Genomic DNA, 11357 nt, shown 5'->3' on the forward strand with positions numbered 1-11357 from the left:
ACAGTTCAAATATCATTACAAAATAAACAGCCAAAACAATATATATAACACTACAGTATGTACAACAAAAAAAATAAAAAAGAGGGGGAAAAAAAATATGTACAAGAACAGGGGGGGGGGAGGGTCTGCTGTCTAACGGGAAAATGGTACTACCTCCTCCTTTGGCCTCCTGAAAGGTGATTTTTTTTAAGGCTCTTTTAAATGAGCCCAGCGAACTGCATTTTTTGAGGGATGGAGTTAGACTATTCCAATCCTGGGTGGCAGTGCTGTAGAAGGAGAATTTGCCCATGTTTGATTTATGGGTGGGTGGTACCAAATTGTTGTTAACGCTCCCTCTGGTATTGTGACTGTGGGTGTCGCTAACCTTTTGGAGGTATTTACTCAGATATGCGGGAATAGGGGGCATATCGGGCAAATTTGCATTTACAATTTTGAAGGCCAGTCCCATTTTTAGTTGTTTAACCCTGTCTTCCACCCTGAGCCAGCCTAGGCTGGCAAAATGGGTGGGAGAAAGGTGAGTCATGGGCCCCAATCCGAGGAGTAGTCTAATCAGTTTGTTTTGGGAGGTTTGAAGCTTAGTCTTCAGTGACACTGAGGTGTTGGAGTACCAGGAGGTGCAAGCATAGTCAAAAAGTGGTTGAATCAGGGCCCCAGAGAGGGTCCTGAGGGTCTGAGGGTTGACAAAAGAGGAAACTCTGCCCATAAATTTGGTTCTCTGGTTTACTCTTTTGACCACCTTTGTAGCCATGCTTTCACCTGTCAGGTATTTGTCAAGAACACAACCCAAATAGTTAATCTCTTCTTTGCTAGAGATAATTGATGTATGTGTTTACCTTGCTCATTGTAAGTCACTGTGGATAAGAGTCTGTTACCAACACTTAGGGAATTTCAGAGTGCAGAATGTTTCTAAAATTGTATCAATTATTGTCATCAGTGACATTGAGGCCATTACATATTGTGAGAGCGGACAAGAATGTTCAACCATACCTCTCATTCAGAACAGGGTGTCTACTGAGGACGAGAGCAACATGACACCTTTAAATAAACTATTATGATCCACACAATAGAGCTGTGAATGAGGCATTGTGTTTATCTGTGCTTTTCACAGTGTCGCCCTTTTATTTCTGTAGCTTGTGTTTTTGGCTACATTGTGCGTGTGCGTGTGCGTGTGCGTGTGCGTGTGCGTGTGCGTGCGTGCGTGCGCGCGTGTCAGGAAGGTTTGCAGTGAAGACACTGTGGAGGCGGGCTGTAGGCTGCCCAACAAACCAAAAGTTAGTGCCTATCCGCCTCGCCTATCATGGCCTCGTAGTGGAGTGGGTGCCATGAATGTCTGCAGTGGTGGAGTGGTTAATATATCGTCTGATGCAGATCAGTTGAGTACACTGACAGCCGAATGCACGAGAGCACACACACACACACACACACACACACACACACACACACACACACACACACACACACACACACACACACACACACACACACACACACCTCATAACTCTGACTTGTACATGTGTGTGCATGAGTCATGTGTGTGGTTTTTCTCTGGTATCTGATTGGTTCTTCATGGTCACATGTCATTCTACAGGAAGGAGGATGATGATGATGAAGAGCAGAGAAGGCTAGAGACAGGATGGGGGCGTGTCTCTGGTGTGGTTAGATTCTCATAAACCTATTGTTTCTACATAGAGGGGGGGGGGGTTAGACTCTCATAAACCAATTGTTTCTGCATAGAGGGGGGGGGGTGAATGGGGGGGGGTTAGACTCATTAACCTACATGTTTCTACATAGAGGGGGGGGGGGGGGTGAATGGGGGGGTTAGACTCTCATTAACCTACATGTTTCTACATAGAGGGGGGGGGTGAATGGGGGGGGTTAGACTCTCATTCATTAACCTACATGTTTCTACATAGAGGGGGGGGGGTGAATGGGGGGGTTAGACTCTCATTAACCTACATGTTTCTACATAGAGGGGGGGGGGTGAATGGGGGGGGTTAGACTCTCATTAACCTACATGTTTCTACATAGAGGGGGGGGGGGTGAATGGGGGGGTTTAGACTCTCATTAACCTACATGTTTCTACATAGAGGGGGGGGGGTGAATGGGGGGGGTTAGACTCTCATTAACCTACATGTTTCTACATAGAGGGGGGGGGGGTGAATGGGGGGGGTTAGACTCTCATTCATTAACCTACATGTTTCTACATAGAGGGGGGGGGGGGGTGAATGGGGGGGTTAGACTCTCATTAACCTACATGTTTCTACATAGAGGGGGGGGGGGTGAATGGGGGGGGTTAGACTCTCATTAACCTACATGTTTCTACATAGAGGGGGGGGGGTGAATGGGGGGGTTTAGACTCTCATTAACCTACATGTTTCTACATAGAGGGGGGGGGGTGAATGGGGGGGGTTAGACTCTCATTAACCTACATGTTTCTACATAGAGGGGGGGGGGGGTGAATGGGGGGGGTTAGACTCTCATTAACCTACATGTTTCTACATAGAGGGGGGGGGTGAATGGTGGGGTTAGACTCTCATTAACCTACATGTTTCTACAAAGAGGGGGGGGGGTGAATGGGGGGGTCCTACATGTTTCTACATAGAGGGGGGGGTGAATGGGGGGGGGTTAGACTCTCATTAACCTACATGTTTCTACATAGAGGGGGGGGTGAATGGGGGGGTCCTACATGTTTCTACATAGAGGGGGGAGGGTGAATGGGGGGGTTAGACTCTCATTAACCTACATGTTTCTACATAGAGGGGGGGGGGGTGAATGGGGGGGGTTAGACTCTCATTAACCTACATGTTTCTTCATAGAGGGGGGGGGTGAATGGGGGGGGGGTTAGACTCTCATTAACCTACATGTTTCTACATAGAGGGGGGGGGGGGGTGAATGGGGGGGGTTCGACTCTCATAAACCAATTGTTTCTGCATAGAGGGGGGGGATGAATGGGGGGGTTAGACTCTCATTAACCTACATGTTTCTACATAGAGGGGGGGGGGGTGAATGGGGGGGGTTAGACTCTCATTAACCTACATGTTTCTACATAGAGGGGGGGGGGGTGAATGGGGGGGTTTAGACTCTCATTAACCTACATGTTTCTACATAGAGGGGGGGGGGGTGAATGGGGGGGGTTAGACTCATTAACCTACATGTTTCTACATAGAGGGGGGGGGGTGAATGGGGGGGGGTTAGACTCTCATTAACCTACATGTTTCTACATAGAGGGGGGGGGGTGAATGGGGGGGTTAGACTCTCATTAACCTACATGTTTCTTCATAGAGGGGGGGTGAATGGGGGGGGTTAGACTCTCATTAACCTACATGTTTCTACATAGAGGGGGGGGGGTGAATGGGAGGGGTTAGACTCTCATAAACCTACATGTTTCTACATAGAGGGGGGGGGGGTGAATGGGAGGGGTTAGACTCTCATAAACCTACATGTTTCTACATAGAGGGGGGGGGGGTGAATGGGGGGGGGTTAGACTCTCATAAACCTACATGTTTCTACATAGAGGGGGGGGGGGTGAATGGGAGGGGTTAGACTCTCATAAACCTACATGTTTCTACATAGAGGGGGGGGGGTGAATGGGAGGGGTTAGACTCTCATTAACCTACATGTTTCTTCATAGAGGGGGGGGGGTGAATGGGGGGGGGGTTAGACTCTCATTAACCTACATGTTTCTACATAGAGGGGGGGGGGTGAATGGGGGGGTTAGACTCTCATAAACCTATATGTTTCTTCATAGAGGGGGGGGGGTGAATGGGGGGGGTTAGACTCTCATTAACCTACATGTTTCTTCATAGAGGGGGGGGTGAATGGGGGGGGGGTAGACTCTCATTAACCTACATGTTTCTACATAGAGGGGGGGGGGTGAATGGGGGGGTTAGACTCTCATAAACCTACATGTTTCTTCATAGAGGGGGGGGGGGTGAATGGGGGGGTTAGACTCTCATTAACCTACATGTTTCTTCATAGAGGGGGGGGTGAATGGGGGGGGGTTAGACTCTCATTAACCTACATGTTTCTACATAGAGGGGGGGGTGAATGGGGGGGGTTAGACTCTCATAAACCTACATGTTTCTTCATAGAGGGGGGGGGGGGTGAATGGGGGGGTTAGACTCTCATTAACCTACATGTTTCTACATAGAGGGGGGGGGTGATTGGGGGGGGGGTTAGACTCTCATTAACCTACATGTTTCTTCATAGAGGGGGGGGTGAATGGGTTGGTTAGACTCTCATAAACCTACATGTTTCTACATAGACGGGGGGGGGGTGAATGGGGGGGGTTAGACTCTCATAAACCTACATGTTTCTTCATAGAGGGGGGGGGGTGAATGGGGGGGGTTAGACTCTCGTTAACCTACATGTTTCTACATAGAGGGGGGGGTGAATGGGGGGGTTAGACTCTCATTAACCTACATGTTTCTACATAGAGGGGGGGGTGAATGGGGGGGGTTAGACTCTCATTAACCTACATGTTTCTACATAGAGGGGGGGGGTGAATGGGGGGTTAGACTCTCATTAACCTACATATTTCTACATAGAGGGGGGGGGTGAATGGGGGGGTTAGACTCTCAGAAACCTACATGTTTCTACATAGAGGGGGGGGTGAATGGGGGGGTTAGACTCTCATTAACCTACATGTTTCTACATAGAGGGGGGGGGGGTGAATGGGGGGGTTAGACTCTCATAAACCTACATGTTTCTTCATAGAGGGGGGGGGGGTGAATGGGGGGGTTAGACTCTCATTAACCTACATGTTTCTTCATAGAGGGGGGGGGGGTGAATGGGGGGGGGGTTAGACTCTCATTAACCTACATGTTTCTACATAGAGGGGGGGGGGGGTGAATGGGAGGGGTTAGACTCTCATTAACCTACATGTTTTTTCATAGAGGGGGGGGGGTTAGACTCTCATTAACCTACATGTTTCTTCATAGAGGGGGGGGGTGAATGGGGGGGGTTAGACTCTCATTAACCTACATGTTTCTACATAGAGGGGGGGTGAATGGGGGGGTTAGACTCTCATAAACCTACATGTTTCTTCATAGAGGGATAGAGGGGGGGGGGGGTGAATGGGGGGGTTAGACTCTCATTAACCTACATGTTTCTACATAGAGGGGGGGGGGTGATTGGGGGGGTTAGACTCTCATTAACCTACATGTTTCTTCATAGAGGGGGGGGGTGAATGGGGTGGTTAGACTCTCATAAACCTACATGTTTCTACATAGAGGGGGGGGGGTGAATAGGGGGGGTTAGACTCTCATAAACCTACATGTTTCTTCATAGAGGGGGGGGGTGAATGGGGGGGGTTAGACTCTCATTAACCTACATGTTTCTACATAGAGGGGGGGGGTGAATGGGGGGGGTTAGACTCTCATTAACCTACATGTTTCTACATAGAGGGGGGGGGTGAATGGGGGGGTTAGACTCTCAGAAACCTACATGTTTCTACATAGAGGGGGGGGTGAATGGGGGGGTTAGACTCTCATTAACCTACATGTTTCTACATAGAGGGGGGGGGTGAATGGGGGGGGTTAGACTCTCATAAACCTACATGTTTCTTCATAGAGGGGGGGGGTGAATGGGGGGGTTAGACTCTCATTAACCTACATGTTTCTACATAGAGGGGGGGGGTGAATGGGGGGGGTTAGACTCTCATAAACCTACATGTTTCTTCATAGAGGGGGGGGGGGTGAATGGGGGGGTTAGACTCTCATTAACCTACATGTTTCTACATGGGGGGGGGGGTGAATGGGGGGGTTAGACTCTCATTAACCTACATGTTTCTTCATAGAGGGGGGGGTGAATGGGGGGGGGGTTAGACTCTCATTAACCTACATGTTTCTTCATAGAGGGGGGGGTGAATGGGGGGGGTTAGACTCTCATTAACCTACATGTTTCTTCATAGAGGGGGGGGGTGAATGGGGGGGGTTAGACTCTCAATAACCTACATGTTTCTACATAGAGGGGGGGGGGTGAATGGGGGGGGTTAGACTCTCATTAACCTACATGTTTCTACATAGAGGGGGGGGGGGTGAATGGGGGGGTTAGACTCTCATAAACCTACATGTTTCTTCATAGAGGGGGGGGTGAATGGGGGGTTGGACTCTCAGAAACCTACATGTTTCTACATAGAGGGGGGGGTGAATGGGGGGGTTAGACTCTCATTAACCTACATGTTTCTACATAGAGGGGGGGGGTGAATGGGGGGGGGTTAGACTCTCATAAACCTACATGTTTCTTCATAGAGGGGGGGGGTGAATGGGGGGGTTAGACTCTCATTAACCTACATGTTTCTACATAGAGGGGGGGGTGAATGGGGGGGTTAGACTCTCATAAACCTACATGTTTCTTCATAGAGGGGGGGGGTGAATGGGGGGGTTAGACTCTCATTAACCTACATGTTTCTACATGGGGGGGGGGTGAATGGGGGGGTTAGACTCTCATTAACCTACATGTTTCTTCATAGAGGGGGGGGGTGAATGGGGGGGGGTTAGACTCTCATTAACCTACATGTTTCTTCATAGAGGGGGGGGGTGAATGGGGGGGGTTAGACTCTCATTAACCTACATGTTTCTTCATAGAGGGGGGGGGGTGAATGGGGGGGGTTAGACTCTCATTAACCTACATGTTTCTACATAGAGGGGGGGGGGTGAATGGGGGGGGTTAGACTCTCATTAACCTACATGTTTCTACATAGAGGGGGGGGGGGTGAATGGGGGGGTTAGACTCTCATAAACCTACATGTTTCTTCATAGAGGGGGGGGTGAATGGGGGGTTGGACTCTCATTAACCTACATGTTTCTTCATTGAGGGGGGGGGGGTGAATGGGGGGGGTTAGACTCTCATTAACCTACATGTTTCTACATAGAGGGGGGGGTTAGACTCTCATTAACCTACATGTTTCTACATAGAGGGGGGAGGGTGAATGGGGGGGGTTAGACTCTCATTAACCTACATGTTTCTACATAGAGGGGGGGGGTGAATGGGGGGGTTAGACTCTCATTAACCTACATGTTTCTACAAAGAGGGGGGGGGGGTGAATGGGGGGGTTAGACTCTCATTAACCTACATGTTTCTACATAGAGGGGGGGGGGGGTGAATGGGGGGGGGTTAGACTCTCATAAACCTACATGTTTCTTCATAGAGGGGGGGGGTTTGAATGGGGGGGGTTAGACTCTCATTAACCTACATGTTTCTTCATAGAGGGGGGGGTGAATGGGGGGGGTTAGACTCTCATTAACCTACATGTTTCTGCATAGAGGGGGGGGTGAATGGGGGGGGGTTAGACTCTCATTAACCTACATGTTTCTACATAGAGGGGGGGGGGGTGAATGCGGGGGTTAGACTCTCATTAACCTACATGTTTCTACATAGAGGGGGGGGTTAGACTCTCATTAACCTACATGTTTCTACATAGAGGGGGGGGTTGAATGGGGGGGGTTAGACTCTCATTAACCTACATGTTTCTACATAGAGGGGGGGGGGGATGAATGGGGGGGTTAGACTCTCATTAACCTACATGTTTCTACATAGAGGGGGGGGGTGAATGGGGGGGGGTTAGACTCTCATTAACCTACATGTTTCTACATAGAGGGGGGGGTTGAATGGGGGGGGTTAGACTCTCATTAACCTACATGTTTCTTCATAGAGGGGGGGGGGGGTGAATGGGGGGGTTAGACTCTCATAAACCTACATGTTTCTACATAGAGGGGGGGGGGTGAATGGGGGGGTTAGACTCTCATAAACCTACATGTTTCTTCATAGAGGGGGGGGGTGAATGGGGGGGTTAGACTCTCATTAACCTACATGTTTCTACATGGGGGGGGGGGGTGAATGGGGGGGTTAGACTCTCAGAAACCTACATGTTTCTACATAGAGGGGGGGGTGAATGGGGGGGTTAGACTCTCATTAACCTACATGTTTCTACATAGAGGGGGGGGGGGGTGAATGGGGGGGGTTAGACTCTCATAAACCTACATGTTTCTTCATAGGGGGGGGGGGTGAATGGGGGGGTTAGACTCTCATTAACCTACATGTTTCTACATGGGGGGGGTGAATGGGGGGGTTAGACTCTCATTAACCTACATGTTTCTTCATAGAGGGGGGGGGGTGAATGGGGGGGTTAGACTCTCATTAACCTACATGTTTCTTCATAGAGGGGGGGGGTGAATGGGGGGGGTTAGACTCTCATTAACCTACATGTTTCTACATAGAGGGGGGGGGTGAATGGGGGGGTTAGACTCTCATTAACCTACATGTTTCTACATAGAGGGGGGGGGGGTGAATGGGGGGGTTAGACTCTCATAAACCTACATGTTTCTTCATAGAGGGGGGGGGGGTGAATGGGGGGGTTGGACTCTCATTAACCTACATGTTTCTTCATAGAGGGGGGGGGGGGTGAATGGGGGGGTTAGACTCTCATTAACCTACATGTTTCTACATAGAGGGGGGGGGGTTAGACTCTCATTAACCTACATGTTTCTACATAGAGGGGGGAGGGTGAATGGGGGGGGTTAGACTCTCATTAACCTACATGTTTCTACATAGAGGGGGGGGTGAATGGGGGGGTTAGACTCTCATTAACCTACATGTTTCTACATAGAGGGGGGGGGTGAATGGGGGGGTTAGACTCTCATTAACCTACATGTTTCTACATAGAGGGGGGGGGTGAATGGGGGGGGGTTAGACTCTCATAAACCTACATGTTTCTTCATAGAGGGGGGGGGGTTGAAGGGGGGGGTTAGACTCTCATTAACCTACATGTTTCTTCATAGAGGGGGGGGTGAATGGGGGGGTTAGACTCTCATTAACCTACATGTTTCTACATAGAGGGGGGGGGTGAATGGGGGGGGTTAGACTCTCATTAACCTACATGTTTCTACATAGAGGGGGGGGGGTGAATGCGGGGGTTAGACTCTCATTAACCTACATGTTTCTACATAGAGGGGGGGGGGGGTTAGACTCTCATTAACCTACATGTTTCTACATAGAGGGGGGGGGGGTGAATGGGGGGGGTTAGACTCTCATTAACCTACATGTTTCTACATAGAGGGGGGGTTGAATGGGGGGGTTAGACTCTCATTAACCTACATGTTTCTACATAGAGGGGGGGGGGTGAATGGGGGGGGTTAGACTCTCATTAACCTACATGTTTCTACATAGAGGGGGGGGGTGAATGGGGGGGTTAGACTCTCATTAACCTACATGTTTCTACATAGAGGGGGGGGGGTTAATGGGGGGGGTTAGACTCTCATTAACCTACATGTTTCTACATAGAGAGGGGGGGTTAATGGGGGGGGGTTAGACTCTCATTAACATGTTTCTCTCATTAAGACTCTCATTAACATGTTTCTACATAGAGGGGCGGGGTGAATGGGGGGGTTAGACTCTCATTAACCTACATGTTTCTACATAGAGGGGGGGGGTGAATGGGGGGGGTTAGACTCTCATTAACCTACATGTTTCTACATAGAGGGGGGGGGGGGTGAATGGGGGGGGGTTAGACTCTCATTAACCTACATGTTTCTACATAGAGGGGGGGGTGAATGGGGGGGGTTAGACTATCATTAACCTACATGTTTCTACATAGGGGGGGGGGGTGAATGGGGGGGGTTAGACTCTCATTAACCTACATGTTTCTACATAGGGGGGGGAGTGAATGGGGGGGGTTAGACTCTCATTAACCTACATGTTTCTTCATAGAGGGGGGGGTGAATGGGGGGGGGTTAGACTCTCATTAACCTACATGTTTCTTCATAGAGGGGGGGGGGTGAATGGGGGGGTTAGACTCTCATTAACCCACATGTTTCTACTTAGAGGGGGGGGGTGAATGGGGGGGTTATACTCTCATTAACCTACATGTTTCTACATAGAGGGGGGGGGTGAATGGGGGGGTTAGACTCTCATTAACCTACATGTTTCTACATAGAGGGGGGGGTGAATGGGGGGGGGTTAGACTCTCATTAACCTACATGTTTCTACATAGAGGGGGGGGGTGAATGGGGGGGGTTAGACTCTCATTAACCTACATGTTTCTACATAGAGGGGGGGGGTGAATGGGGGGGTTAGACTCTCATTAACCTACATGTTTCTTCATAGAGGGGGGGGGTTGAACGGGGGGGGGGGGGGGGGGGGGTGGTGTAGTGTGGGTGGCATGAATGTCTGCAGTGGTGGAAGAAGTACTCAGATATTTTACTTTTAGTAAAAGTAGCAATACCATTATATACCACTGTTACAAGTAAAAGGCCTGTGTTCAAAATGTTACTTGAGTAAAAGTAGTGGTATCAAAATATACTTAAAGTACCAAAAGTAAAAGTCTTGTCACATGACTTCCTGTTCTCTACACAGTCACATGAAGCTGCTTTTATTTCCTCTGAACACTAAAACCTCTACTAAACAAATACATGATGGATTTACATCATATTTATAATTATTACATTAGTACATGCACTGACTGTCTTTCATAGAAACTCTTTATTAGAATACAATGTACAGCATTAAGAAAATAACAATAAAGATAGTTTATAATGATTAATACTGTAATGTTTACACAAGTACAGACATGAAATGAAAGGACAATGAAAACTATGCTGCCTACACACACACACACACACACACACACACACACACACACACACACACACACACACACACACACACACACACACACACACACACACACAGCCTAGGGCAGAGGTGATGCAATTTTGATGATGCAGAGGCCCATTATTTACACTCTCACTCCAAGGAACACATTATACTGTCTCTTATCTCTGTATTTTAACTTTTTTCGTAAATTAATGCCGTACTAACCCTAACCCTACATTCTGTCACACTAAAGTAACAATTAAAACTTTACTTTTCAGGATTCCAATTAAAAAAACAGCATTAAAAAAATCTGGATTCCCCCCAAAAAATAGCAAAAATAGCAGATCTACAAGCTCAAAACGCGTCGCAGTGCGAAGCGTTTTGAGCTTGTAGATCTGCTATTTTTGCTATTTTTGAAATGGAATCCTGAAAAGTCATTAAGTCATTAAGCTACTAATATAGACTGAAGTCATTAAAGCGGGTCATGTTTGTATGTTTAGAATCATAACAGCTGAAATCAATAATATATCACTATTCTGATATTAACCTGTGGGCCGCATTAAGTGAAGGTGGGGGCCGCATGTGGCCCTTGGGCCACCAGTTGCCCATGCATGGCCTAGACATAGATCAATGAATTGATTATAATTCTCCTTCTACATGCAGTGAATGTCTTTCATAGACAGAAGCAGGAAGCTTTGAAATAAAAATCTTTAACATAATGCAAGGAATTGAAAAAAGACAATAGTTTATGATTAATAATGCTG

Source organism: Gymnoscopelus braueri, assembly GCF_963280865.1.
Source record: "Gymnoscopelus braueri genome assembly, chromosome: 12".
NCBI lineage: Eukaryota > Metazoa > Chordata > Actinopteri > Myctophiformes > Myctophidae > Gymnoscopelus > Gymnoscopelus braueri.